The following is a 16663-nucleotide window of genomic DNA, read 5'->3' as shown; positions in this document are numbered from 1 at the left end:
CTCCGACGCAGACTGCCTGTCCCGCGCCCCTGTCGACCCACCACCACAAGACTCCGATGAAGGCAGTGCGTTCTTCGGGGTTGTTACGGAGAGCGACCTAGCCGCCCAGCAGCGTGCCGACCCCGACTTGCGAGTAATGATCGACTACCTCGAAGGACGAAACGTCGCCGTGCCTAGAGCGTTCAAGCGTAACTTACCAGCATTCAGCCTCAGAAACTCCGTCCTCGTGAAGAAGAATTTCAGCCCCGGAACAAGAACGAATTATCTACTTGTCATCCCCGAAGACCTTCGTGACGAAATTTTGGAAGCGTCCCACGACGACCCGTCTTCCGGACATCTCGGCACAGCTCGCACTATTGCAAAAATTAAGGCGAAGTACTTCTGGCCCCGCCTTACATCCGACGTCACCCACTACGTTCGGAGTTGCCGGGACTGCCAGCGACAAAAACGCCGCCGACAAGACGCTCCGGACTTCTACAACCGATCGCCGTCCCGCGGAGGCCCTTTCAACAAATTGGAATGGACCTTCTAGGCCCGTTCCCGACGTCACGATCGGAGAACAAGTGGATTGTCGTAGCGACAGACTACATGACGCGCTACGCAGAGACCGCCGCTCTTCCGCGGGGGACTGCACAAGAAGTCGCCAAGTTCTTTATAAACCAAGTTGTGCTGCGACATGGAGCCCCTGAAGTCCTAATCACGGACCGCGGAACGGCCTTTACCGCGGAGCTGATGCAAGGAATCTTACGCTACAGCAACACGGATCACCGAAGAACGACGGCGTACCACCCCCAAACGAACGGACTAACAGAACGTCTGAACAAGACAATTGCGGATATGCTGTCCATGTACGTCGACGTTGAACATAAGGCTTGGGACGAAGTCCTCCCGTATGTCACGTTTGCGTACAATACAGCGACGCAGGAAACTACGCAGATGACACCGTTCGAGCTTGTCTACGGAAGAAGACCGACTACGATGCTCGACGCCATGCTTCCGCATGTAGAAGACGACGACCTCAACGCCGACGTCCAAGGATACCTTCAACGTGCGGAGGAGGCCCGCCAGCTCGCTCGAGTTCGTATAAGCGACCAGCAGCTGGTGGATGCCGGCCGCTACAACCTCCGACGCCGAGACGCCGAGTACCAACCAGGGGATCGTGTGTGGGTTTGGACTCCCATCCGACGACGCGGACTGAGCGAGAAACTTCTGCGACGGTATTTCGGACCCTACCAGATTCTGCGACGTGTTGGCCAACTTACCTACGAAGTGATCCCCGATGGTGACTCCGGCACATCACGACGACGTACGCGGTCCGAAGTCGTCCACGTGGTTCGCTTAAAACCTTTCTACGAACGATGACGAACTTTTATTTTCATTTTCGCACTGTCGCTTATGTTAGCATCGGGTCGATGCACTCTTAGAGGGGGGGTAATGCCGCGAACCATGCATTGGGTTTGTTTATTTGTGTTTTGTTTTACCGCCCGGCTGCGCCGGTCTGTGTTATCTCCGTGCCAAGGGAAGCGCGTGTTCCATTCTTTCTTTCTGTGCCGCATGTGTTATCTGTTCAGATAGGGAGAGCATTCCGATCTAACGTGAACATCCCGGAATAATCTTCTTGCATCTACAATGTTCTCGATGCGAATCGATGGTTTCAGAACCACGCGCGCCGAAAGATAAAAAGCCTGCAGAGCAGACGCCGGGGCATTCGATTCTGCGACGCTCGCCGACGCACGTACGTCACTTTGTTGACCACTGCTTCGCCGCCTCTGTATTCTTTTCAGTTGTTAGGGGAGCACAAGTTCGCTCCAATAAACTTGTTTCTTTTCCAAACAACTGCTTCGTCCTTGGCTACGTGACAATATATATATATATATATATATATCTATATATATAAATATATATATATATATATATATATATATATATATATATATATATATATATATATATATATATATATATATATATATATATATATATATATATATATATATTTAAATATATATATACATATATAGATACATATATACATATACATATATAAATACAAGTAAATTATATATGTATATATATATTGAAAATGGTTGGCTTCTTGAATGAACTCAAAAATAAACGTCAAGAAAGCGAAAGCAAGCAATGGGGAGCAAGGGGAAAATCATTTATTCTTCATGAAATTGACACTGTTTTTGATTATTAAAAAGTGGAGAAAAACATGCCGGCCTGGAAGATTTTAAATCTATGCGGCAACACCGGTTTAAAAAAGAATAAATGACCTAAAAAATGAGTTGGCATGGGAGCAGTGCCGTCAAATTGCTTCCTAAGCGGCTGCTTCACACATTTCAAGCTCTCTTCACATGTCTGTCCAGCTGGCTACCTCCCTTGTCCTGCAGTTGCGCCTGTCAGCCTTCGTTGCTAATACCTGTAAAGCCGATTAACTACGGTGGGTACTTTCCCGTGTTTAACGGTGCGCGTGTGCGGATTCTGCCCATGCGCGGATTCTACGTACGCAACCGCCTTCACAAGCACTCTCATCAGCCCGTCAGTTCAATGGTGAACGTCATCGCCTTTCGCTTCCCTCGATGTAGGCAGCACGCATCCAAACATCCTCTTTAGTAGGCATGGGAGCAGTGTCGTCAACTTGCTTCTTAACACGCTACTCCGGTCTTTATAACTGCTCCCGTGCCCACGCGTCTAACTGAGACACTGCAAATATTTTAGATGAGAAGCAGCTTAAGGTCGAGCCTATTTCTTCATCCGTTTTATGGGCGCCGTTGTGCGGCGTCCACACCCGCACTGTACATGCCTGGCCAGGCACCGTAGATGATTACTGTGGCAAGATTCTTCTAGGGATTGGCTAACAAAAAACTCCATCAAGAGATAGCTTTGCGTTCAACCACCGGCGTCATCTTCCCGTAAGAGAACCCTAAGTAGAATGCGAAGCATACCTCCTCTCGTTTACGACGCTCATCGCCTTTCCGGCATTCCTACGCTCCTCTTCTGAGCTCCTCTCCTCTACAGGATTGCGCAACGAATGGAAACACCTGCGGCTTCGCTCGTGATATTCCGAAGCAGCTTAGGGGTAGAGTCGCGACAGAAGCCGCTGCATTTTCCGCTATGGGCGCCAGTGTACCCCCGTCGGATAAATGACACGCGCGCGCTCCGGTAACCTGATTCTTCTTGCGCAACACCACGATCGAATTGAAAACTAATGACAACTTGAGTTGACCCCAAGGCTGGTTTGCTTATTCCTCAGTGTTCCCCTCCAGGAAGAAGGGGAAATTTTTTTGCGGCATTCTTTTTTCTTTGATGCGAAGATATCGAGGCTAACATATGTCTTACCCGATGATACCGCTGAGCAAACTAAGCTAATGTTGTACTTATTGAAAGAAGTGCATGAGCGTAAGCTGGAAAGTACAAAATGTTAAGCCGAAGTCACCGCTGACATAAAAGCTATCGAAGAAAAACAAAAAAAAATCAAAACCAAAATTACCGCCATCCAGCAAAAAGTTGACGAGCTGGAAGAAAAACGTGAGGTATTTTTTTTTGTTTGGAGAGCTGCTATCGCAAATGGAACTATAAGTTGCAGGCCTAATCAACGAACCGTTAATCTAACCCCCCGTATCAACAAACTTGAAGATAGATCGCGATGTAATAACCTAATATTTCAGGGTATCCGGACGCTCAAGAAGCTTGGGAACAAAAAGGAAAACTACTAACATCTGAATTATGTTCTGTGATGGTTTCTTCTTATACCGACGGAATAGAACGTGCTCAACATTTAGGGTACCTTTTACTGAGAATATGTCGCCCCGTCATGCCTATGTTTACTCATTGCAAGCATAAAGAAAAAGTTCTTTCCCCAAGCAGCCAGCCCAAACCTAAGGACATCGCTGTAAATGAAGATTTCTCTGTTAGCACTCGCATTCAAGACGAAAACTGATCGAATACCGTAACGACTACTCTGGTAATACTTCTTTTCAACTCAACTACAAAAGAATATTTACACCACAAATAATTTATCTACAACGTCTAAAAACGCTTGCATTGGCACCGTACAGCAAATATAAACTCGAGATGAGCGCCCCAACCGCACTAAAGACGCCGATTCACCTGCCTTATGTTAGGAAAACGAGGGGAGTGGTGATCTTAGTTATTCGTTTTCGTCATCTAAAATTTATACTGTTTTTTTGCAATATGAGAGGTGAACTAAAAACATGAGTCGTTGTCATCGGCCACTAAACATTTTCGGCACACAAATATTGCAATAAATGAAACAGGGCTTCCCCCGCACGGGGCACCTTGATCAATTTTGGTGATGGTTTTGGCGACACCTCGGACCCCGAGCCCCCATACTCACGCTGTCTCTGCCCTTGGTAATGAGTTTTAAGGGGAAGGGTAGAAACCTCAAACGGTGGCCGTCGGAGCCCAGGTCAAGCTCCGGTGGATGTGCTACCTGTCTGTTTACCAGGCAACGTGCTCCGGGACCTCTTCAGCTATCAGGGTAAGGCTGACGAAGAAAGTATTCCCTTCCCCTGCTTTTATACATGCTATATAATTTTTTTCAAAATTCCCCAAACCCAATGATCGGCACCCTAAAAGGGGCCGCACCGAAGTATCCTATCCACCCCTTCCAACCATGACAACCCCAAACCTGACAAATACCCATATTACTTGGTAATTGAATCTCTTGAAGAAACCTGGCCTATTCGAAGTTCTTAGAAAGTATTATAAGAGAATGTTACAAAGCTAAGAAGCAAAGAACCGGCGAGATCTTGTAGAGGTACACAATCAACAACAGACCACAAAACTCTTGAAACAGACATGGATTGCCGATCTAGGCGTCAAGGTCGCACCCCACCGCAGCCTCAACAGCTCCCAGGGCGTGATCTCGGAGCCCGAACTAGCAAACGAGACCGAGGCCAATCTTCTGGAAGGCCTGAAAAATCAAGGTGGGACGGCTGTCAGGCGCGTAACCATTAGAACTGACAATAAGGTAACACCCACGAAACATATCATCCTCACATTTGATCGTTGTGTCCTTCCAGACCACATCAATGCTGGTTTCATCAAGTGTTCTGCCAGAGCGTACATACCGAACCCGCGGCACTTTTTCAAGGGCAGCGGATCGGGCATGGTACTAACTCGTCTCAGGGCCAAATAACCTGTGCCAAGTGCGCCCAACATAACCATCCCACAGATAATTCTAGTTCACAACAATTCATCTGCATTAACTGTCACGGCCCACACGAGGCGTACTGCAGAAAATGCGAGAAGTTCCACATAGAAAAGGAAATATTAAACCTCAATTTCACAGAGCAGATCACGTTCTCTGAGGCGCGAAAGAGGTTCGCCTCTTTCACCCTGGGGAGGTACGCCGACGCTGGTCGCCGGGGGACGGAGCGGCGTTTGGTTTCGGTGGGGACCCAGTACCGCTAGTCGGACCTGGTCCCGCCCCCGTGGCTCCCTGGGTTGCCTCTTGCAGCCCAGCCCACCTCCGCACCTCTCGCTGAGCTAGCAGCGGCTGTGGTGGCAGCCACATTTGTTGGGGATGCTGCAGCACCCTGTGTTAACTCCTCTTCACCGGCCCGAAGCACACGCTAGGCCCCGGAGCAGATGGAGATTGAGGAAACCGCAGCAGGTCCCACTTCCTCCGCACCGCCTGTGCCAGCCATGGCGCTCCTGACGCCCTAAGCGGTCGCGGCCAAAATGAAGGGCACCGCAAATGGTGCCAAGTTTGGGGGGTTCGGTACTGTAAAATTCGCTAAGCTTGCCACGCTCTTTCGTTTGGCTATCTGAGAAGCATGCCTGCTTTCCGCGATATTTGCCCCTTTTTTGTTTTTGCCACCCTCTGATTGGTTCGACAGCGCACAAAAAGCGCGTCGCTGAGTGAATAAAGGGGTTGTCTTCCTGGCACTGCTTGAGTCGTCGGTTCCTCGGCACCCTTTGGTCGTCCAGCCACCGAATATGTAAGCGCACATGGTCAACCCGAATATGCAGCGGTCGCGGCGGTATAAAGCGTGCGTCGGCGGCGGCTCTTGGCGTCTGCTTGGTGAGAGCACGGCTTGTTTGATTTCATTGGGAGCATTAACGACATTTTATTGGTAGTAGAGAGTTGGTGGCTTTGCAAGATTTAAGTAGTACGTGTAGGAGCGACACTTTTGTTATTTGCAGTCATGATTCTCACGTCCCTAACGAAACCCAACATTGTGTTGCTCGCCGAAGAGTTAGGCATCACAGTGCCGCAGCCTGAAATTATCGAGGCAATATCCAAATCCGGAGTGGAAGATGACGAAGTTGAGTAATGTTGGAAGGCAGTCTCCTTGCAATTGAAACAGCAAGAGGTAGAACTGAAGTTGTAAGAGATACAACTGCAGAACGTTGAACGCAATGAGAGCTTCGACATGCGCGGATACATGCAACCTTTCAAGGCTGGCAGTGACGTCACTTTGTATCTCGTCAACTTCGAGAAAACGTGTAGTAGGGCAGCACTTGGTAAAGACACCTTGTCGCAACGCCTGTTGACATTGCTTACCAAAGAAGCGGCCGACGTAGTCGCAAGAATGACAGATAAAGATGCAAGTGACTACGCAAAAGTGAAGCTTCAGATCAGAAAAAGGTACAGCTTGTCTACAGAAGCGCTGAGGATGAATTATCGTAACACACGGCGTAGTCAATGGGAGCAATACTCAGAGTTCGGCTACAAATCCATGAGCTTGTTAGAAGAATGGATTAAAAGCGCCAACGCAGACGAGGACGAGCAACGTGTGATCGAACTTATTGCGCTAGAGAAATTTTATGCATCGATTCCAGGGCAAATTCGCCTGTGGATTCTGGACAAGCCAAACGTCGAAACGTTGCAAATGGCAACTAGTCTGGCTGACGAGTACTGTTCCCGTAAGATGGAAAGTTCGGAAGACCTGCGACAGAAACCATCGAGAGCTTTCAAGAAATTTCAGAAAGGAGCGAGAGAAAGCTATCAAAGGAAACCCGACAACGTTTCCGCCCAAGCGCACATGGTCAACCCGAGCGACCGAAGAATTCCAAGTTTGAAGAACAGCGGCCATTGATCTGTTATAAATGTCATCAACCAGGCCGCATCACAGCAGGCTGCAGGCTGCCAAATGTGTCTGCTTATTTTCTAACAGAGGACAGCGATTTGATGTTGCCTTACACGTATGACATAGCAGGGAACGGCATCAGTTGCAAGGTTCTGCGTGATACAGGATCAACATTTGATATCGTCAACCCGTCATTTGTTAAGCCCGAGCACTTCACAGGATTGTGTGTGTTGCGCGTCAGGCACTAGAGACCGACGCGAAGTGCTTGCCGGTAGCGAGGATTGAAATGCGAGGCCCTTTCGGGAAATTGCAACCTGAAGCGGGTGTTTTGGACAAGTTCCCTAGAAACACCTCGTACATTTTTTCTAACACATTCATGGTGGACTTGCGAAATGCAGGAATGGAACGTAATGCGAACCCCGTAATGGTAGTAACTAGGTCCCAAACGAGAGCGCACACAGCCAGCGCTGCTCGTGCCGCCGAAATTGCAGATGACAGTGCAAACAGTGCTCTTTCGCAAGCTGCTCCAACGAGTGAAACCGCCCCAGCCACGCCATCCACTGAAAGCACTGATAACACCACTCCCGTCACTTCCGCTTCGGGAGGCCAATCGATGAGCCCCGTCACTGAAAATTTTCAGGTGCTGGCCAAGGTTGACAAAAGCGCTCTCAAGTTAGAGCAGGCAAACGACGAGTCATTGCAGATGTGCTGGGAAAGCCCAAGGCGGAAACAAACAAGACCAGTGTCATTCATTGTCAATGACGGTCTCTTGTACAGAAAATTCAAGAACAAAAAAGGAATTTACTTCGAGTAGCTTGTAGTCCCCAAAAAGTATCGTCTTGCGCTGCTGGGTTTGGTTCACAGTGACAGCTGGGCAGGTCATTTAGAAATAAACAACACCAAGAGCAGGCTGCTGAATGACTACGATTGGCCGATGTGCTTCAAGGACCCTGAGAACTGGGTGCGTTCATGCAGGGTTTGCAAAAAGACGAGACGGCCCAACGAAGGACTCAAATCGCCTTTGGTCGAAGTACCTTTGATTGGCGAACCTTATTGCCGGGTACTATTCGACATTGTAGACCCCTTACCTGTAACAGCTGCAGGCAACAGGTACTTGCTTACGCTCATTTGACATGTGACAAAGCTTTCCGAAGCAGTGGTGTCGCCAGAATTAAGCTCCACAGCAGTTGTAAACGCGCTACTCGCTGTATTTGTAAGAATTGGATTACCCAGAGAAACCCAATGCGACCAAGGATCTGTTTTCACAAGCGTGCTTACCACGACATTCTTGCAGAAGAGCGGCATATCCATTCACCTCAGCTCTGTCTACCATCCGCAGAGTAATTCGGTAGAAAAACTTCATTCTGTAATGAAGCGAATTCTGCCCGCACTCTGCTTCGAGAAGGGCACCGAATGGGACGCGGCTATTGCCGCGATGCTTTTTGCTCTGCGCACCGCCGCTCACGAAGCGACTGGAATAAAGCCGGTGGAACTCGTTTACGGCCGAGCGCTTCGTTCCCCTCTAACGTTGTTGAAGGAGAATTGGGAGGACAAATTTGTGGACAAATCGGTGGTCGATTACGTGCTGACGGGGTTGAAGCGCCTACGTGAATCGAAGGAATTGGCGCAGATCAACATGGCTGAAGCTCAACAAAGCGCGAAAGTGTACTACGACAGATCCGCACGTGCACAAACCTTCAAGGAAGGCAACAAAGTGATCATTCTGAAGTCGTCAAAGGCAAATAACTGGAAGTAGCATGAGATGGGCCTGTCACGGTTAAACAAAAGCTCTCCGGCTCCACTTATTTGGTCACGACGCACGGCAAACGCAACGAAGTCACACTCTACCACGGAAATCTAATGAAGCCCTTTATCGAACGCGCGGAGACGCTGAGCATCGTGTTAAACGAAACAGAGGAGATAAATGTTCCAGTTCTCAAGTGCCGACCCCTTGCTCTTCCCTGTCAACTGAAGACATATTTGAGTCTGCAGCTACGCAAGCTTCTTAACTGTGGAACAAAGGAAGCAGTTGAAAATGCTTATCAACAACCTAACCCACTTCTTCAGTCTCCACCCCGCCAGGACAAACCTTGTCGAACACGACATTGAGTTGACATCTGAACAACCCTTCCGAACCAGGATGCACAGATTTTAACCCTGTCATAAGAAGCTGTTGAACGATTGCGTTTAAAACATGTTGACACTGGTTTTAATCGTGCCGGGGGAGAGCGAATACGTGTCACCGATGTTCATTGTAGAAAGTCCTGGAAGGAAACCACGATGCTGCTTTGATTATCGAAAATTGAATGCGATTACAAAGAGTAAGTTGTTTCCCATTCTTTATGTCGAAGCTTAAATCGAAAACGTTTCCGCGGCACAGTATGTTTCCACGTTGGATCTAGTCCGCGGATTCTGGCAAGTGCCACTCACGGTAAACGCCAGCCATCTAGCCACTATCATGTCTCCGACAGGCACATATCGCCCTCTTGTGCGGATTTTGGTCTGAAGAATGCACTGTTCGTATTTTCAAAACTAACGAATCAGGTGCTCCCAGTCACAGAGTCATTTGCTGTTTCCTACATCGATGACATTGCGGTATTCTCGAACACTTGGCAACAGCATTTGGAACATCTACAGGAGGTTTTCCTTCGACTACGTAAAGCAGGCTTGACTCTCAAATTCACCAAATGTCGTCTTGCGAACAACCACGTCCACTACTTGGGGCATGTTTTTGGCCTGGGGAAGCGACGTCTTTCCGAACTAAAAGTTGAGGCGATCACCAGCTTTCCTTTAGCGAAAACAAAGACCGACTTGCGTTCTTTTTTGGGTTTAGCTGAATACTAAAGATGCTACATTCCAAACTTCGCAAACATCGCTAGTCCTCTCACTAACGCTTCAGACGCTCGGTCGTGTACAGCGAAATCTTATCTGTAGAGTTCTCTGAAGTGTTTGTGTGGCGTTGTGTGAAGTGCTTTGCATGTGATTAGTGTGTGTACTACGGATAGGGCCTCACCGCACCTGCTACCCTGGGGTCTAGATGATCCCGTCAGCAGATACGAGTGATTCGCATGGTTGTGCCCTATCTGCAACCTACCCAAGGCGACCTCAGCTGTGTACCGTCCGAAGTGTGGCTTTATTACATGTAGTTTGTTGTCTGTCTGTTCATTCCAGTGAGTTTGCCACGTTTTGCGCAAGTGTTGTCTTATGTGTGGCTTGAGTTCTGTATATGGTACGGCTGTTATGTCTACAGTGTTCCTGAGTGCAGCAGCAGCGGCCCTCTCATTTGCCAACTCGTTCCCAGCGATCCCAGCGTGTCCTGGGACTCAGCAGAGGAGCAGCTCATGCTTCTGCACATACACGGATATGATAGTGTTGAATACAAAAATAACTATGTCGTTTTTTGGGGGGCTTTTGCGATGACAGTGCGCGAACAACACTCAAAGAATCTGTATTGATGATGAAATTTGGAATTTGACTTTCAAGAATGTGTCATGCAATAAGTAAAATTTCATACGCTTCTGCTAAAAAATTGCTGTGCGCACACTCATAGTTCTGGCTGCATTGAAATTTGGACCATGAGCAGCGCACGACACCATAGTGGAGGTTTTAGAAGTGTCACTATAAAATTCTGCACATGTGTATTTAAACTGCAAAGACGGAACGTGCGGCAGTATTGCAACTCGTGGTACCCAATTTTTGTCAAGTTTTATAAAAGAAAGGTCGCACGACACAGGGCGAACATGCCAAGGCGGTAAAATGTATGAAAAGGATGACCTGTACACATCTAAAAATCAAGCACTCAGATCCGAGGCTCGCCCTCTCTAAGTGAAAAGGGCAGAGGAGCGGATGGGCGATTTACAAAGAGCAGAGATGGTGATGTATTCTTAAAAGCAGGAAAAAAGGGATGGTTATTTAGTGATCAAATTTTAAAAGCATAAAGCAAGTCCATGTACGTTCGTTGGTTCTGAAGGCTCCAGTTATTACACTCGACGTAGAGACTCTCGAAAGGGCTAGAGCGAAAAGCACCCAAGGCGATACGAAGTGCCAAGTGTAGCACTTGGTCAAGACTTCGCAGTGCTGTTTTACTCGCCGACCCATATACCACACTGCCATTGTCCAATCGAGACTCAACCTAAGCCGTATATAGCCGTAGTAGGAGTTCTTTTTCAGTACCATACGATTGGTGGGAGGAAACCTTCAGGATATTCATTGTTTTCAGACATTTGTGCGTAAGTTCCTTGATGTGTGGAATGATTCTGAGTTTGTGGTCCAACACAACACATAAAAACTTGTGCTTCTTGTTCACAGGAAGTGACACGCCATTAAGAGTGATATATGGGTCTGAAAGGATTCCTCGCTTCCTGGAGAAAACAACGCAGGAGCTATTTGCAGGAATAAATTTAAGCCCATTCTTGTCTGCCCAGCCGGCAAGTTTCTTGACACCAAGCTAGACTTCACGTTAGAATACTGACATATTACAGGCCTTAAAAGATATTTGCCAGTCGTCTACATACATGTATTAAGAGATTGTTGGTGGCAGCGCTTTTACAAGAGAGTTCATCTTTACTATGAAGAGAGTGCAACTCAACACACTATCTTGCCGCACGCCATTTTTTTTGACGTGAATCTTTGAAAGTGCACAACCAACTTTTACATAAACGTTCTCTGCGACAAATAACTAACAGGAGTGTTCAACATTTTACCCGAAACACGGAATGACTAGATGTCACTAAGGATCCCATAACGCCAATCGGTGTCGTTGGCCTTCTCGAGGTCGAAAAAGACAGTTAAACAGTACTCCTTATGTCGCCTGTAAAGATGTATGGCTCAGGCAGCTGGTCAACCAGCGCCTCAAAGTCAGAGCTCGTAAGTGCAACATCAGGATGAATGTATATGGAGAATACCGTTATCAACGTAATAAATGTCATTGTGCGGATGGCTGCAGCCTCAATGATGGTGTTCAAGGTGACAGGGTGTTCAAGGTGACAAGGTGACATTATGGCCACACCGCCAGAAGAGTGTCTGCAGCCATCGCTGTCCTTTCTGTATACCAGGTAACTATTCAAGAAATTTGTGTGTTTTTAGGATTCAGATGTTGTGAAGAAGTACCGGTAACTTTGCGTTTTGAATAACATTTAGTCGAAGAAGACGACAAATCTCTAGGGTGGGGCTATGTGTCACAAAGATGAAAAAGAGGTGTCGTAGAAGATTCCGGTGACGGGGACGGTGTGTTCATGATTTCTCGGCGGTGGTCGTGAGCAAGAGGGCAGCCTGTGGACCATACGCCAGTCTGATACTACCGGGTGCGGCGACCGTGGTTCACCTGTAACGGCCAAGAAGGCGAAGGCCAGGGAACAACAGCACGGACCAGCGCCCCACGACCTGCCCACGTTTGAGGACGTACCGCCGCGCGCCGACAAAGCTCCAGCCAAGCTGCACCCTCCCGAACAGCTCATCCAACCCGTGAGACTGTTGCAGTTGGCCAACTTGACTTCCATTAAAACGGACTTGTGTTTCTTTTTAGTTAGCAGCCCTGTTTGGTTTCTTTCCCATCGTTTTTTACTCCGCGTGCTTCTGCGATTACCCAACCCTATAAAGCGTGCCATCTTCAGTTTTGTTCAATATTCCGGTGCCCTGTCTCGTTATTCTCCTGTCCGTTACGGTAGGGATTATTAGAAGATCCTGTATTCCATCACATCTGGCGTCCGCGACAGGACTCTTCATTACGTAACCCATAGAGCTAGCGTCATCAGCAGTAGGATTGGAGAGTGTGACACGTGACATGAATCTGGAGAAACTGGTCGCGATTAGTACCCAACTGGGCCTCAGAGACTGAGCTCCGGGAATGGGTGAAGGCAGAGCAAGATCACATGTGAGCAGAGCAAGATCGCATGAGAGCTGAGGGGGCAGCAGAACGCAAGGCAAACAAGGCAGCTGCGGAGCTTGAGAATGCGAACGTTCAGCTGAAGTTAAGACGTCAGGAAGGTGCTAGGAACAATCCGAAGAGCCAACCAAGCGCGCGCAATGGCGGCAGCACCGGCGCCTGTTTCCGTAAGCCCACACAATTTCATTCCCCCGTTTGACGATCGTCTTGACGATCTAGAGGCCTACCTCATGAGGTTTGAGAGTATTGCGCGCGCGCAACAGTGGCCGGAAGATAAATGGGCTGTTGGCCTGAGCATGTGTCTGACTGGAGACGCTCTCACAGTCATCCGAAGAATGACGCCGGAGGTCTCTCTGAATTACACGAAATTCAAGTTGGCTATTCTCCAGCAATTTCAAGTCACTGCTGCCGGCTACATGACAAGTTTCGCCACGCAAACGCCGAAGATGGAGAAAGTAGGCTATAGTTTGTTTCCCGCTTGTAAGGGTATTTTGATCGGTTAATCGAGACGTCGGGCGTACCAAAGACATTTGAGAGTCTACGCGACAAAATGATCGCCGAGCAGATTCTGAAGTGCTGCAGCCAGGAACTTGTTGTCTTCATTAAAGAAAGAGACAGCCAGTTCATTAACCAAATGGCCGAGGCTTCCGATCGTTTCCTGGAAGCTCAGTCTCTGAAAAACTTGGGGAAGTTCAAGGACGAGGCTCCGACAAACCCAGGCTCAATTCATACTGATGGGGCTGCAAAGAAAGTATCGATTTGCTTTATTTGTGGCAGAGTCGGACATCGCGCTACTGATTGCCGTATGAAGGCACAAGCTCAAATCTGCTCCGAGTGCAGTAAACCAGGACACAAGAGCGAGACCTGCAAAACGAGAGAGCCCCATCGCAACCAAATTTGTGCTTGCGTAGTTGCGACATCCCAGAAAAGGAAACGAGCTACTCGTCCTTACATGCATATTCCTGTTGCCAATCGGCGGCAGACGTTTGGAGGAGACGCAACTAAACCAGGACGCTCCGCCGACGCCTTACCTGTAGTTACTGGCAAGTTATACGAGAAATCCGTAACTGTGCTACGGGATTCAGGAAGTAACGCCGTAATTGTTCGTAAAGAGCTCATGCCAGAAACGTGCTTGAGAGGTCAAGCCACCAACGTGTTGTTCCTGGACAAGAAAACACATCGCCTCCCAGAGGCGTTTATAAAGATGCATACTCCCTGCTTCCCTACATTTCAGGCCATGTCCTGGCAAAGTGCATGGCCGACGCTCTTTATTACTTGGTCCTGGGTAACATCCCCGGCACGAGAGATTCATACAATCCTGACCCGAACTTCACGCAACAAACAGAGCAAGCTAGTGAGATTAAAAGCTACGTGTGCACCGCCGTAAGCACAGCGACACCAGAGACAACAAGCCACCCGAAGTAGTCACCGTTGTCAAGGTCGATATTTTAACAACAAAGAACTTGAAATTCGCTGAGGTGACAGGAGAGGAGATGAAGACAAAGCAATCTGAAGATGTAACTCTGCGTAGTTGCTTTAAGAGGCAAGGTGAGGAAGTCACATATCGAAGGCACAACATCTACCTATTTGTCAAAGAGGACGGCTTGCTGTACCGGCGATGCTACCTCTCATCGGGTCAGCAGTACAAACAACTAGTAATTCCAAAACAGTTCCTAGACTCTGTGCTCTAGACAGCGCACAACAACATTTAGACCCTACTTCAAAGAGATTCAGAAGACAACAGAAACAATTCTTCATGAATTCTACTGGCCAGATATCTGCGCCGACATTAAGACATTCGTCAGATCTGGCAATGTTGGCCAGAGCAATGCTCCAAATCATCAAGTTGGTGTAGTGCCTTGTGGAAGGCGCCTATTTGTGTGACAGCGTTGTTTACGAACTGACAAATTAAAAAAAAATGTATGCGCCGCCCTTCTAAGGAGTGCTTACTCCTATTATTAGGACACTGATTCACTGTGCAGTGTTCTAGGCGTAGTGACAACGTTGATGCCGATTTACTCATTTTAGAGTGCGAACATCCGCGTGTGTTATCTCCCCACCAGTGCGTTTTTCTCCTTCGTGGTATAGTGAGGGTGTGAAAGTGTGTGTCTTCGCCAAGAACTTTTTAAAGTGGGGAGACATGTGAAGAAGTACCGGTAACTTTGCGTTTTGAATAACATTTATTCAAAGAAGATGACCAATCTTTAGGGTGTGGCTATGTGCCAAAAACAGGAAGGAGAGTTGTGTTAGAAGATTCCGGTGACGGGGATGGTGAGTTCCCGATTTCTCGGCGGTGGTCGTGAGTAAGAGGGCAGCCTGCGGACCATACGCCAGTCCGATACTACCGGGTGCACGACCGTGGTACACCTGTGACGGCCTAGGAGGCGATGGCCAGGGAACAACAGCACGGACCAGCGCCCCACGACCTGCCCACGTTTGAGGACGTTCCGCCGGCGCGCCGACAAAGCTCCAGCCAAGCTGCACCCTCCCGAACAGCTCACGCAACACGTGAGACTGTTGCAGTTGGCCAACTTGACTTTCGTTGAAACGAACTTGTGTTTCTTTTTAGTTAGCAGCCCTGTTTAGTTTCTTTCCCGTCGTTTTTCACTCCGCGTGCTTCTGCGATGACCCAACCCTATAAAGCGTGCCATCTTCAGTTTTTTTTATGGTCCGGTGCCCTGTCTTGTTATTTTCCTGTCCGTAACGCGGGGAATCATTATGAAAACAGGTATTCCATCACAGATGTCTTTCCTGGACACACATTACACTAGGCTGATTGGCACGCAGAATCTCATACATGTCTTCAAGATTATTCAGAAGGCCTCTGCCATTCTATTCAAAAATACTTTGTCTTCCCATTTTCATGTGTTAGAGCAACTAGATTGTGATTAGTTATGTAGGGTCTTTCGGGCCGTCCACTCTTGAAAGGGGTCTTTTCACCTTCTCTGGAGGTTTCAATGGAGGGACGCGCTCCTTCCTCTGCGAAGCAGACAGGAAAGGTCCGACATAAATCTCATCATCAGATTTGGAAGGGGTACCTGGTGTTCCAGACCCCCCGAACTTGGCACCCTTTCTGGTGCCCTTCGTTTTGGCCGCGACCGTCGAGGGCGTCAGGAGCGCCCCGGGTGGCACACGCGATGCGGCGGAGGTGGAAACTGCGGCTGTTTTCTCCGTCTCCATCTCTTCTGGGCCCTCGCGTGTGCTTAATGCTGGTGGAGAAGAGGAAACAGGGGATGCAGCAGCATCCCCAACGAATGTAGATGCCACCACTGCCGGCGGTGCAGTGGCGGGTTATGCTGCCCGAGGCAACCCAGGGGTGGGCGGGCGGGAAAAGAAGGGCGGCGGGCAACGTGCGACTCGCGGTACTGGGTTCCCGCCGAAACCAGACGGCGCTTTACCCCCCGGCGACCTGCGTCGGCGTACCTCCCCAGAGCAAAGAGACGAACCTCTTCCGCGCCTCTGGGAAGGTGATGTTCTTTGTTACTTTCACATTGAATATTTTTTTTCTTGTTGCAATTTCTCACATTTGCGGGAGTACGCCGCGTGCGGTCCCCCGCATATAACACAAGCGAAGTTGGTGGAGTTGCAGTTATCTGTCGGGTGGTCCTGTGCGGCGCATTTCTCACAGGTCGTTTTGCCGCAGAAAGAGTTGGTACCATGCCCGAACTGCTGGCATTTGAAGCAGCGGCGCGGGTTTGGTATGTACGGTCGGTCTGGA

This window comes from Haemaphysalis longicornis, unplaced genomic scaffold (assembly GCF_048455015.1).
Source record: "Haemaphysalis longicornis isolate Haplotype H1 unplaced genomic scaffold, Haemaphysalis longicornis Haplotype H1 scaffold_11, whole genome shotgun sequence".
Taxonomy (NCBI): Eukaryota; Metazoa; Arthropoda; class Arachnida; order Ixodida; family Ixodidae; genus Haemaphysalis; species Haemaphysalis longicornis.
Note: the sequence above shows the minus strand (reverse complement) of the source record.